Source organism: Ananas comosus, linkage group 10 (genome assembly GCF_001540865.1).
Source record: "Ananas comosus cultivar F153 linkage group 10, ASM154086v1, whole genome shotgun sequence".
NCBI classification, from domain to species: Eukaryota; Viridiplantae; Streptophyta; class Magnoliopsida; order Poales; family Bromeliaceae; genus Ananas; species Ananas comosus.
In genome coordinates, this window is record NC_033630.1 from 3250157 (window position 1) to 3265386 (window position 15230).

Here is a 15230-nt window from a genome sequence, read left to right on the forward strand (position 1 = left end):
ATAAAACCACACGACACTAAATTGATACACTTTAAACCACAGAGTACTAAAGTAAGAAAGTGTGAAATCACACGGGATAGTATTTGAAGTTTTTTCTTAATAATAATAATAAGAATGGGACCCTCGATTACGCCCACCCTTGTTTAAATCTAATAACAATAATAATTGGTTGGAGTTAAAAAGTTTTATGTTTGGTGGAGAAAAAGAACAATTATTTTGAGTGGGAAAGGGGGATGCTTCTGCAAAAAGCGCTTCTTCTCCACCCACCGACAAGGCGCAGTGATTTTTGGTGGGGGTTGTGTGGGAGGACGAAGGAGCCCATGAGGCATGAGCTCCATCTCTCTCTCTCTCTCTCTCTCTCTCTCTCTCTCTCTCATTTCCCTAACATCACGTGCATGGCCCGATTCAAATTTGGTACGCCTTGTAACGCCCATGAGATTTTGTTGAAACAATTTGATAAGCCGCGCGTATGATTCGCTTCTGTATATATATAATACGAGATTCTGATCATCTGATAGTTTAACCTTTTATATTGGGCTCAATTTCATTTAACATGAGAAGTTCGATTCACACTCCACTTGTGATTAAATTTTATTGAATCATCAACTAAGGCTTAGTTTGGTATTGAGATCTATCTAACGCTATTTGCTAAATTGGAGTTGTGGAAAAAGCTTATAGAGATATGCTTCTGCGTTTTCCGGTGGGACCGCATAAAATATAGTGTAACCGACTCATCGCGATATGTAGAACGCAATATTACGTACGAAAATAAAGAGAATATTTTTTCAGCGTACTTTCTTACCGCACGTAACGCAATCTTCCTACAATTCCAAACGAAGCCTAATTTGTCTAAGAGTTTCGCTTTTCCCGTGACAACTCAAGCTAAGCTTTTGGATTGATTCGAGTCATTATACATAAACAACCGAGCAGTTCAGTGGTCGGGTGTTCGAATTTCGACTAAAACTTAAATGTATATGTCTTAACTTACACGATGGTTACACAACTTTAATATGTATGTAACAATTTTTTTATTTTAAAAAGTGTTCGTCCTTAAAACGAACCGCTCACAAGAAGGGTGGACCATTGTGTACCTAATTGAGTCGGGTTTTGACCGATCGGATCGGGTAGCAAAATCCAAAACCACATTCCATGGTCAAACAACTAGTCAACGGTTTGAGTACAAAAAAATTCAATATTTTCCTGCTTCATCTGAGCAATAAATATGCCAGAAAAAGACAGAGACATATCCTACCAAATTTTCAAGTTTAAAAAAAAAAAAAATCGTTGCACTGTTGGTCCGAATCTTTTTCGAGCAATTCTTTTTTTTTTTTATCTTCAATTTATAATATTTTTTTTTAAAAAAAATGTTAACTTTTACTACTGATTTTGATCTCATGGTAGAAAGTTTTATTATTTTTACTAAAAACTATCACCTAGGTCTTAAATCTTACCACTCGATAATTCATGTATGATTTATCGAAATTTCTAACGACAAGAATAACGGCAAAAATCAAAGATTATATTGTTATAATAATAATTAGAATTAAAGCTTAGAATCAAATTGAAAATTCAGATAAAAATTGAGGACTAGTGATATAATTGCATTCCAACAGAACCACATTTTCAACTATAGAGTAATCAAAATTAAGGTATAAACTTTCAAATAAAATTTCTAATATTTCAAAGGTTTATATATATATNTATATAAAAATAATAAACTGAAAATCGTTTTTTTTTTTTTATTTCGGCTCGAGTTAATATTTTTCTGAGTAAATATATATTTAAAAATTTATAAGCTAGTTTCAGATTATCCATTCTAAAATATTTAAATAAAAAATATATATAGGTTAGATTAAGTAAAGCGAATAACATGCAACAAGTCGAACACAAGCCGAGCAAACAATTTCTCGGTTTGTGTTCAACTTAAAAAGCCGAGTTATAAAATAGGTCGATTGAGCACAAGCCGAGCAAATAATTTACTCGGCTTGTGTTCGGCCGGGATTGAGCGAGCACAATCCGAGCAACTGTGGGGATGCGCACTCCTCGAATTAAATGGTTTTCCTAATAAAACGCACCACAGTCCGTCGTCGGCACCCACGTTGGCGTACCGGTTAGTGAGTGAATATTTGCTCAGTTAACACTCCAGTGAAAAGATCGAGCTTTTTATTTGTTTCAATTTGTGTTCGAGTGAGATCGAACAAGCAAAAACTGCTACATCGAGTTTTTATAGTAAATCATATCATAATAAAAATCTCACTATACATCGTTTAAATTTATAAAAAAAATCAAAATTAAAAAAAGCAATCGTACCGAAAATTTGAAATTATCATTAATTATTATGATGTTCGTTTTCATTCGAGTTATTACTGTTATTATTATTAATATCAATCATAATTATACTGTGGGATTGAAAAATTCCCCAGTGGGTAACATCTTGATGAAAGCAGGATCGTGCAAATTGAGAGAATTGAAGAACTCGGATTGATGATGACTTTTATAAATTCAGTCAAATTTTTAAATCGGTATAATATAAAATATATATCCTAATAAATCCCAGAGTGTTAGAGGGAAGGAAATTTAGAACTGCAAGAGCAGTCCGAGTTTGAATGTTCATAGTCCACTATATTCTGAGCAAATTTAAAGCTCCCCTTGAGCTCGGCCGAGACTCAATGAAGACTCGGTTAGAGCTCGATGGGGTCGAACGAGTATATATAAACCGAGTAGTTGTTAGAAGGTCGTCATCGTTATCGTCTTTGAAATACAACCTGGAATACGAAAACCCTAAACTTTCGAACAAACTCGAATGAATGGTATCGTTTTGGAGGCAAACGATTTACGGATCGATGGCAAAACGCATCATCTCTTCGACAAACTCTTCGGTTCGGTTTGTCATTTAGGGATGTAAGATTAACCTCTTAATGACGATGACAAAAGGTACTAAATTGGACCCGTAATAAAAGAAAAGTTTTCTTAACTTGTAACCCATTTTTTCGAAAGGAAAAGAGATGATTCTACAGGATTAATCATGGAGAGTAAACCATGTATAACCACTTCAGTTTTGAGAACTCGATGAACAATAAAAGACATGAAGGTCGAAATTCTGTTGGTTAGTACTCACACAAACAAGAAAGAGTTGAGTCCACTGGTTAGTATACCAACCACCTCTCCCTCCTTAGTATTTCGGACGAGAACCACTCTCAACCTTCTTGTAAGGGGTACATGCGGAACACCAGAGGGCACTAGTTCTCTCGTTACAAACATGTCGTTGACATGATTTTGTGTGTTACTCCCATCGCATGATATAAGTACAAAGTCTTAAATGAACATTGTGTCTATATTTAAAATCGGTTTACTTCTTGGTTAGTATCCTAAAATTTGTACGACTATAACGTGAATATATTACAGGGATATCGTCGTACAAAAACTAAAGCTTATAACGTTGAGTCCCCTTTTTTGTGGGGGCTTTGACACGAGCATAAAAGAAACGTCTGTTAAACGGTACACAGTCTCTGAGCCTCAAACGTTCCTGTTTTCATGTGTTACAACTGATTAGAAATCAAATTGAATTCCTCGTAACCTTCTAATCTTCAATGCTTACAAAGGAAAGAGCTAGTAAATCCCTAGTAGAAATAAGATAATTGTTCAGTGAATTGTTAATAGGTAGTAGTTGATGCTAAAACCTACGGTGTTGTTAATAACTAGTAGTTGATGCTAAAACCTACAGTATTCTTGATAGTTAGTAGTTGATGCTAAAACCTAGTAAATCCCTAGTCGACATAAAGTAATTGTTCATAGTATTGTTAAACACCAACAATACGGGATAGATTTATATAATCCGCGGTTAAAAACCTGTAATCAAGTGAAATATGAACAGTAGAGAAAAAACATAAAACATTATATGAGACAGATCGGGCTGAGGAGTAGAAGACCATTTTACAGACGTTCTAATAGAAGTCCTATAAGGACACTACTCAACACGTCGAAGGAAAACCTTGAAAAGAAGGAACGACTGATAAACGCGTTTACATGTTCGATCTGCTAGCCATATGATGAATAAGTGTAAAATCGAGATAAGACACCAGTCTTAATGAATAGAATAGATCTGGTTTAAGTGGCTCATATACCGAATCTAGTTGAGGCAAAGATCCCGAAGAAGGCATAGTCTACGAAGGTTAGAGAACATTAGGGCAACGAATAAAGTTCACGTACGTGATCTGGAACATCTTTATCTATTGTTTTAACATTGTGTGACTTCGTAGTTCAACAATGAGCAGAAAAAGAGCTCATAAGGAAAGAAGATTACGAGAGTGAGACGAAAAGATAAATAAAAATATAAGAGTCCGAAGACCAGCGTGGCGTTTTAAACACTAGGTGTTGACTTGTCTCCGTTCGTGAAGAGGCCTATCCCACTCCTTCTGTTCCACCGTCCTTCCACGACGATAGGAGTCGAAGACTACTCCTCGTGCTTTATAGAGTACGCCGTGAGGGATCGACTAATAAGAAAAGGAAAACAAACTTACGATTGACAAAAACGAAGAGATCGAAAACAAAAAACGTGTTTAACCCCCCCCGGTATTTCGACCGCTCGATCATAGCAAAGTACTTGCTGCATGCGTTCTTAGTGACGATACCTGTTTCTCCTTAGGAAATGAGCAGGAAGCTTGCAGGCAATAACGTATACCAGAACACTTGACACTCCTTTTGTAGGTCCTCTCATATATTTCTAATTTGTCGAATAAAACATAACTCTAATGGGAACACAACTCCTTGGAAAACGAAACAGAAGCTCCTCCCAGCCTTAGAAAACACAAACCTGTAAAAAAAACAAGGACACACTACTCCATCGGTTATTAAATGGGAGACTTACTATCGTCGGGTTATCCTTGGACGGTACAGTCTGTCTCTCTCAACAACCTACTATACCATACCTACAATGTAGATACTCACAGATCTGGAAAAGTACTACCAGTGACTAACTAGGCTCGCACTTTAGGACGGTGAGGCTGGCAGGTAAAAAGCTACCAACGCTAGCGAACGCGTTCTCGAAACCTACCGGACTACACCTAACGGAACAGGAAACATAAAACGATCATGCTAAGATTTGTGTTCCTTGTACAAAAGCCACCAGGTCCCCTTGCAGCTATTACTTGACACATGACCCGCCGTTAATGTTTGTCTAATTCTTATGAAAACATCAAAAGTTTTGAATCTGATACTTTTATTATCGTGTATGTCGAATTAACAGGAAATATCGTACTATTTTAAACTAACTAAACAGCATCGAGAGGGAGGATGTGTATGACCAATGCTCCTACATATCATCACACGTGTAACCGGCCAAGTCGTTCCAGCGTCGCCTAGAAGCATTTTATTTGGATTGGTGTCATATGCATACGTGAAACATTTGGGTTTAACTTCGTAAAGCCAAGACAAACCAACCAAATAAGTCGAAACCTACATTTTGAGTTAAAGCACACCATATATGTAGTTTCATTTATACTGCCTAGATGCTTGTGGTGAGTTGGTTAGTTTGACAGTGTCACGCCAATGAAGACGAGTAAGTCAGCAGCTGAGCATCTTAACTTACTTCAACGATCGTTTTCACTCAACTTGGCTGTGTTTACTCAGCCGAGGCAAACCATGTAGTCAAAAAAAACCATGTAAACAAGCCAGGTTGTCATTTGATGCACAGCAGCGTCGTCGGCTCAGACGTATTGGTCGTGTTGTTCTTTGAATTACCGCTAATTCTTTCCAATAGGAGAGGATTGTGCTCAGATAATTGGGATTACCCTGTGAATTGGATGACGCCACTACCTAGAACGGTGAGGACACCTAGTTTAACCTTCTGTGATAGCAGAACCTCCCCGGTCAGATAAGAGTTAGGATAGTAACAAAAGTTAGGACTCCTCTTATTGAAGGCTTAAACGTTTTTCTTATTGTAAGGTGATTTCTACTACCCTCTTTCTAACCTTCCATCCTGACAAATATTTTATCACCCCGTTCAGACGTTGTAGAACAGTTTACTACTTAACAGTTTTCATGATGAAAATAACGATTATAACAACTTGGAGGAACCACTAACTAACACGATGAGTACACCTAGTTTATACTTCTATAGTAACGGAACCTCACCCACCAGATGCGAGTTAGAATAGTCGTAGCAGTTAGGGACGTTGACTTTCTTTTTATTGAGGACTTAAAGTTTTTTCTTACTGTAAGTTGACATCCACTACCCTCTTTCTAACCTGCCGTCTTGCCAAGTGTTTTACCACCCCGTTAAGACGTTATAAAGACGTTGTAGGACAGTTTACTACTCAAAAGTATTCATGATTAAAGTGGCGATTATAACAACTTGGAGGGTCACTAACTAACACGATGAGGGCGCTTAGTTTCGCCTTCTGTAATAACGGAACCTCACCCACCAGATGCGAATTAGAATAGTCATAACAGTTAGAGTCGTTGACTTTCTTTTTATTGAGGGTTTAAAGTTTTTTCTTACTGTAAGTTGACATCCACTAACCTCTTTCTAACCTACTATCTTACTAAGTGTTTTACCACCCCGTTAAGACGTTGTAAAACAGGTTACCATCTAAAAGTTATCATTATAAAAACAGCGATTTTAACTACAAGAATATTTGACTTTTAACAATTGTATTTACTATATTTATCAAAGATCAATTGAGTAGTAAATAGAGCCAATTCTATTATGATAGAGTATACACCCCATATATTATTATCGAATGCGCTCCCGTTACAACCTCTTGGGTTTCGTAAAGATGCGCAGGTTGATTACCACCTTAGTGCCTTCTTTTGGTAAAAAGGTTTTTTTTTCTTTTCTTTTCTTTTTCAAAAGTATTTTTCGTAACGAAATATTAAAATAAAAGATTATTTTTAAATTTTTTATTTTTTATGAAAAATATTTTAAATTTAAACAAATCTTTTATAATAGAAAGTTTCAATTTGTCCACTTTTTATAAAGAAGCCATTTATTTTATCAAGACTTTATAATCTTCCTCTTGCTTTGTGGTAATTCTATAAATAGAAACTTACGTTGTTAATTACGAGAACGAGAAGATATCCAAAATTGATCCATAATGTATATGATTGTGTCTTATGCCCTATTCTTATTCTATGCTGTACTTATGCCACGGAGCCGTTGAAACTGTGCCGTACCTGTGGCGATTATTTTATATTATAATAATTGTATTATTATATATAAATAATATATTTTTATAATTAAAACCATTTTATAACAATATAAAGAATATACTTACTTTCAATCATTTTAAAAATGACTATTAAGTATCTAAAATTCTTTTTTTTTAAGCCGTGGTATGTATTAAATAAATATACCGGTTAAACGTATTTTTTAGGTTATCAAAAGTCGAAAACGTTTTCACCCGGCGGATAAACTAAAACGTCTAATTCCGGCCTAAAAGTTTTTTGACCAGTTCTATTGGAATAAGGGGAAAGAGGAAAGAGAAAAAAAAAAAAAAAAAAAAATATTACATATATAATTATTTATATTAAATAAATTATATAAATATAAAATATATGTATTTGAACTGTTATCGAGCCGAACACGAACGAGCGAATCCCAGCTCGTGTTCGACTCGTTTATTAAACGAGTTGAAAAATTCAGCTCATGTTCAGTTCGTTTACTAAACGAGCGATTCGATCTCGAGCTCATTTCGAGCCGAACACGAACTGGCTCGCAAACAGCGAGCTAGATTGCCACCCCTACTCACGCCGAACTGTTTTAAAAAGTATTGTGATGCGATCCAGTACTTGTGCCTCACCGCGGAGGCCAATAGGCCCTTAAAAGGACGGGACGCACGAGTTCAAGCCAGTTTCGAATTGTAGACGAGCTGACTCACGAACAACGAGCTAGATTGGCAGCCCTAGACATTAAGGTCGCGACCGAACCAAAAGCGGCTTTTGAGGACGCCACATGAGGCAGCCTCCAACGGAGGCCACATGGCCCCGGCCCACCACTCACTAGTACTAAACAAATTTTATGTCTCGTCCAGGAGCGCTTCTGCTTCAACCATGGGCCATGGGGCCATCGCTTTCGCCAAACCTTTCTCGCTCGTTTGTTTCTTCTTTGAGCACTCGTTAACTTTTTTTTCTTTTTTTGTTTGTTTTTACCGACCAATTAGGCACACGATACCTGGAAAATGCCTAGACACAGGCATTACTGTGCGTTCATAAAATGTAGAATTGATCGCAATCATTGATAAAAGACGAGATCCAGTAGTTAAGATTAATCTCATCTTTTATGGTCAGCAAAATTACACCGTGGGAAGTAACTTTAATTCTGCGTACATGTACGTAGTTGCCGGAGTAGTCGAAAGTCGTGTATATATTTTGTTCACGACCGCGGGCGCAAGAAATATTAATTTTAATCTTTGCAGAAATGAAAATTCAACAAATTATAACTTCTAATCATAAGAATTAGGGCATGCGTAAACCCTTATTAAATTTTATTTTAATATTGATTTTAAAATAAGTTGAACATATATGTGTGCCCTCCTCGTTGCAGTGCACTTCTCCTTTTTCTTTTAAAAAGAAAAACACAGTTTAGAGAATTTTTGTAAACAAATAAGTTTGTGGACTCCATTCTAAGAACCCTTCTAACATTCACAGATTTTTTTTTTTTTTTTTTTCGTTTTGAAAGGCGGGAGCTCAAACGCTGCTATTTCAGAAATTCGCTAAGGGGATGTTTGGTTTGCTGTAAAAGTACTCTGAAAATTAATTTTCAGTTGAAAAATATTTTTCTGATGTTTGGATTTCTGTAAAAAAATTTTCTCGGAAAGCTCCTTTTACAAATACGCTGAAAATTTGGGGTTTTCGTTTTCCGCTCTGCAAGAGCGGAAAACGAAAAGCTACAGTAAAAAATAGCGGGGTTCATAGGATGTTTTGCGCGGGGTCCACAACGTGAGCTTCACCCGGTGGACCGCCGCCTGAGTGAGAGAGTGAGAGAGAGAGAGAGAGAGCTCCCTCTATGACTTTATATATATATATATATATATATATATATATATATATAGAGCAGGACTGCTGTGCTCTCAGGAGCACGGAGGCCTCCGTGCTCCTGAGCCGTTTTCATTGATGGAATTTCCGAATCGACGATCGGCTCCGTTAAACTTGATCTTGCGTATTTGAAGTTTTTAGAAAATAATTTTTGCGATTTTTTTATATCATTTACCTAGCAATCAAAAGAATTCAAAATCAATAATTTTTAACGGCTAAAAATAAAAATTCTATAAAAAGTGGTGATATAACACTAAAATTTTCGATCAGAAATATTGATCTTGTTGTAGATAGTATAAAGAATTTTGTATTAAAATTTCATCTGATTTGAATACTTTTATACCGTTAAACTTGAAAACGGTAGATATCAACCATTAAAAATTATTAATTTTGAACGCTTCCGATCACTAGGTAAATGATATCAAACAATCGCAAAAATTATTTTCTAGAAACTTCAAATACGCTAGATCAAGTCTAACGGAACCGATCGTCGATTTGAAAATTCCATCATTGAAAACGGCTCAGGAGCACGGAGGCCTCCGTGCTCCTGAGAGCACAGCAGTCCTGCTATATATAATCTTGCCTAAATATTAAATAGTTGGACAAACTAATGATATAAAAAGGCTAATTTATCACTATAACAAAAAACTATCTATTTGATATTTATGATTTTTGTATATGTATGTAAATATTAAATGTTGTAGTTCATATTTTTATGGACTCAAAATTAAAGGGCCAGTGAACAATGTACCAAATTAAGTCAATAATTTCTCCATTTATAGTGTACAAATTTGTCCCTTCCATTTGTTGGATGTAGTATGAACTTTCTAAATTTTCTATATGCAAAAATAATAATTAATAAGAAATTTGTTATCTAGACATTTTATAGTCTTAGAAAAGTGACATCTCCTTCCAAGTTACTTTCAGTGATGGGACCGAATCAATATCAACACCGTTAAATATTATCTATATAATAGATGGCTGATATAAAGTCTATTTGAGATAGTTTGATTAGTAAAATCATTAAATTTGGCTTTTATGAAATTCAAACAGTTTTTATCATATTTAATTAATAATATTGTTTATTGATTCGGATGCGTTATTATAAAAAATGGCCTGAAAGTGAGACACATATGTAATCTTAGCCTTAGTCCAAACTCCAAAATGTTTACATTTAAAGTTTTTAAGGTGTTCACATCTAACACTTTTTTATGTTATAGTTTTTTTTTAAAAAAAAAATTATTGTTGAGTTTAGAAGGCACGGTCCACGGTACACCACGGTTCACGCACCAATGCCTATATATGCTTAAAATTGTCCAATAGATAAACATGCTTGGACCATACGGGTGGTTCAGCGAGCGCCGTACACCGATCCCACGCGTTCCCCGAGGAGCGAAAATGTAGTGGGGGACCACAAAATCTGACGTGTGGGGCCCGCTGGGATCTGGACCGTCCAATCGCTGCTCGTGGCGAGCACAAGTTATTCGCTTCTCTTTTGACGAGCCAAAAATGCCGGGTCTTATCCACTCGTACCGCGGCAAAGAATTTGATGGTTGATATTCAAGATCACAAATTCATATTGATTTATATTTTCAGCTAAGCTTATTTCTAAATAAAAAAAAGCTCAATTGGATTCTACAGCGGATCCGTCAAGTGCCCAAAAGTAGAAAATTATGGAGTAGCCATTAAAGGAAAGGGGTAATGGGGATTGTGGCCCATAAATGATTGACTCTGACAAGTGAGGGAGTTTGAGAATGTAAATAGGACGGATCCGGATGCAGAAGGACTCTCCCACCTCTCACCCCATATTTTTTTATGGGTCGGGGAGAATTCAATGCGGATCGGGTTTTATCAATTGTTCCCTTCATTTACCGCTTCATTCACTTGGGTCAGAGCGCGGTGCGGTTTTGTGCAGGATATTTGGCGAGATGGATCAAGAGAAGGGAGGTGTCTAGGGTCCCCTACCTTCAACACTATTTTCTTAGCAGATTATGATAATTTTGAGACAGATTTCTTTTTCTTATTCGGAGCAAATATTTGGGGAGCTCATCCAACCTCAATCTGTTTGTGTTTCTAGACATTTGTCGGTATTTTTCTTCTTTATTTCTTCCATAAAAATAAGATAAAAATGTATGAGATACCCCTCAGCAGTAGGCCATTCCGAACGATATCTCTCAACTATATTTTCTCAAATTGAGACCCCCACAACTTTTAAGTTTTGAAATCAGGCGATTTTAGCCAAACAAGTTAGAGATTTTATGAAATTAGTTGATAATCTCGTCAAATTTAATAGTTTAAACTACTCTATGTCAAATTATTCGGGATTAATTAACCTATAATAGTTAATTGGGCCATGAAAGTTAACAAATTTTTTAATTTATAATTAACCGAACTATTGGGCCCGGACTCAGCTTGAGTGCGCGTCCTGTTGGTGGACCCAAGAAAATTGTAGGCTGGGCCGGATCGGAGAATGCCTGATGGATTCGTTGCCACTCAAATCAAATGGAGCCCAATTCAAATTTAAGGGCCTGTTTGGTAACTATTAAAAATTTTATATAACATTTTTTTAAAATTTTTTTTTGGAATTGATACGTTATAATACTACAATACTCGATTTCAAAATATTACATTTATATACTATTTGGAGTGGCACTATATTACTCCCTTTTATCAACTTGCCACTTTTTTTTTTTTTAAAAAAAAAAGCTAAGCTAGGATCTCCTTTTTATTTTATAGCAAAAATACTCCTTTTCGGACTATAAATTATAAACGATTCTTGGTTGCTCATCGTGCTTAGTGCAATTGGTAAAACATCGATCACCCGTATACGAGATTTCAAATTCAAAGCTTAATTACTTTATATTTCTAATTAAGTTTATCTCTAAAGAAAAAATTGAACAAGGCAGGTAGTTTGCTATATTTCTCTTAATTTTTGTTTTTTTTTTCTAGTATGAAGTCAAGAATTTGTTGAAAATTTGACTCACTATGTGTCACGGATACAGATACGGAATACGGGACACGACACGATTCGAACACGGCGATTCGACAAAATTCAAAATACAAGGACACGAACACGGCAAAGACACGACTAATAAAATATAATATTTTTAGTATAACAATACATATTTATTATATATAATATATTAATTTTGCAACATAACCCATAAAGATTTATGCTCATTATTTGATGTCATAATCCTACAACATTGAGAAAAAAAAATATGTACACATTAAAGGAATAATAGTTAATCTTAATTATAACACGTAAAAGAAAATTAAAATAAAGATAAACTATAACCCTAATTAAAAATAATTTTAATGTAAAAGTAATTTGTAATTCAAAAAAAGTATAATAATGATACAATAAAAAAAGATAGAGAAAGAGAATACCTTTAAATGTTCGCGGCTTTGTTGAAGAAAAATCCAGTAGAGATCAAAGATGAGATAAATAATATTTTTATTAGAAGTATAACTATATAAATTCTTTTAATTATATATTTTTTAAAAATTATACGATCCTTTTCTTTTGAACTATATATTTTTATTAATTTAATAATAACGTGGCAACGTAACTAATTAAGTTTCGAAAATAGTGCGGCTTTCGAAATATATGACACGGTATGGACGCGCATCCCCCGACGTGCGGAGTGAAGAAACACATCCGTGACGCGTAGCCCACTAACATGTAGTCCTGGACTCTCCTGAGAATTATATAAATATTAAGTTACGTGCGCTGAAAAAAATATTATTAAAAATATTTATTTTTTTTAATAAATAGTATTATGGTAAATACACCATAATCAGTCAATCAAAAAGAAAAAGTCATTTTTCCCTTGAGATTCTAAATTATCCTGTCTTTTTTTCCTTCTAATAGTCCAACATTTTATGAAGTCCTTAATGTGAATATCCTACCATTAATAGATCAACACTCACCAACCTAATACATACAATTGTGATGAAATTAAAGCAGAGATTAATAATTTCCTGTAACATATTTAAACCTTATTATATTTGATTTAGGGTAGGAAAAAGAAATAATATGGCATGCAATTTTGGAAACCATTTCCTATTTCCATTGCTTATATTCTTTTTTAATAGTTTGTCTATGCGTAAATGGAAAAGCATTATGAGTAAAATTTTGATTTTACTATTCAACCATTCAATTTGTTTGATTTGAATCGGTCAATAACACTTTGACTAGAAAATTTAAACTAATTGTTTGCTTTAATGAATTTATAGTTGCGAGAATTGCACGAAATATACTAACTACATTTATAAAAATGAACAATGTATTTAAATTTTAAAGCGAAAGTATTATTGACCGGCTCAAATCAAACAAATTAAAAAATTAGTTCGTAAAATCAAAATTTTGAAATGTTCGTGTAGTTGAAAGAAAGTGGCTTATAGTTAGATAAGTTTCGTATATTTTTACTAATACTATATTCTGTACTCTTATCATTTATATATAGAAACTAATTACTAGTAGTGTCATTATATTTTGGAAAAATTTTAAATACCACCGATGTTGTTTCGTACTTTCTCACTTTGATACCATGTCGTTTAAAGTGTATTGATTTAGTATCCCGTGGTTTCATTTTTTTTTATTATCCCTTAATTCTACTATTTTTTTTTTGTTAAATCAATAACAAAGTTAAAACTGAAAGGTATTAAAGTGAATATTCGATAAACCTAGATAGATAGGATATCTAAAGTTTTTTTGTATATAATTTAACAAAATGTTAACAAAGGAGTTGACGGAAAAAGAAAAATGAAATCACAGTATATTAAATTGATACATTTTAAACCAGATAGTACTAAAGTCAGAAAATACAAAACTATAGGAATGGTATTTAAAGTTTAGGGTAGAAAGAAGAAATAATATGGCAACTTTTGAAACCATTTCCAATTTCCATTGCTTATATTCTTCTTTAATAGTTTGTCTATGCATAAATGGAAAACAATTATGAGTAAAAGCAAACGAAACGTATCTAAATTATATATCATTTTGAATTCATTATTCAACCTTTTTTAAAGTATTTTGGCTGAAAAATTATTATTCGTCCATTTAATTTTTTTTAAAAAAAACTTACTTTTATAAAAAAATCTGACTAGATTTTATAAAAAAAAATATTATTGTTATTTTACAAATTTTTATCTGAAAAATAAAAGTTATAATACAAATATGAAAAAATTTCAAATATCACCTCTGTGGTTTCACAGTTTCTCACTTTAGTATCATGTGATTTAATTTTTATCTGAAAAAAAAAAGTTATAATGCAAATATGAAAAAACTTCAAATATCACCTCTATGGTTTCACACTTTCTCACTTTAGTACAATGTGATTTAAAGTGTATCAATTTAGTACAATGTGATTTTATTTTTCTCTTTTTATTATCGATTTCACTAATTTTTTTCGTTAAATCAGTGACAAAGTTAAAACTAAAAGGTACTAAAGTGAATATTCGATAAACCTATGTAGGGTATCTGTAGTTTTTTGTATATAATTTAATGAAATATTAACGAAAAAGTTGACAAAAAAATAAAAATGAAACTACGAGACACTAACTTAATACACTTTAATTTATAGAGTACTAACTACGGGGATGATATTTGAAGTTTATCCTACACATATTTTTCATATTTGCGTTTGGATGGGGATAAGGAGAGGGATAGCCCCTTATGGCCCACTTTATACCCAAATGCAAATTTTTTATCCGAGAATAGTAATTCTTGGGTATTTGAAATAAGCTGATATAATTCTTTTCACAAATACCTCCATTTTCTATATATAACTACCTACTATTTTTTTTATTATATATTATCTATTCAAACGTTATTTTTCTTATCTCCGGAAACAACTCAATTTTCATTCAAATACTATTTTTTTTATCTTCATATTTATAACTATTTCTCTAATAGCTAGTTATTGTTTATACCCGAACCAAACAACCCCTTAACTACCGTTTGGTTCGGGGTTAAGGAAAAACTAGTTATTCCAGGGATAAAGTTAAGTTCAGGGTTAAAGTGGAGTTAAAGTATTTTTGTATTTGGTTGGGGATTGAAGTTAGTCCAGGGTAGTGAAAAATAGTGTTTGGTTGGAGTAGGTGGGATAAGAAAGATAGTGGGTTATTATGAATAGAAAATAGTATTTGGTTTGGGTTTGGTGGGGTTAGATGGGGTTAGCTAATCCGGAATA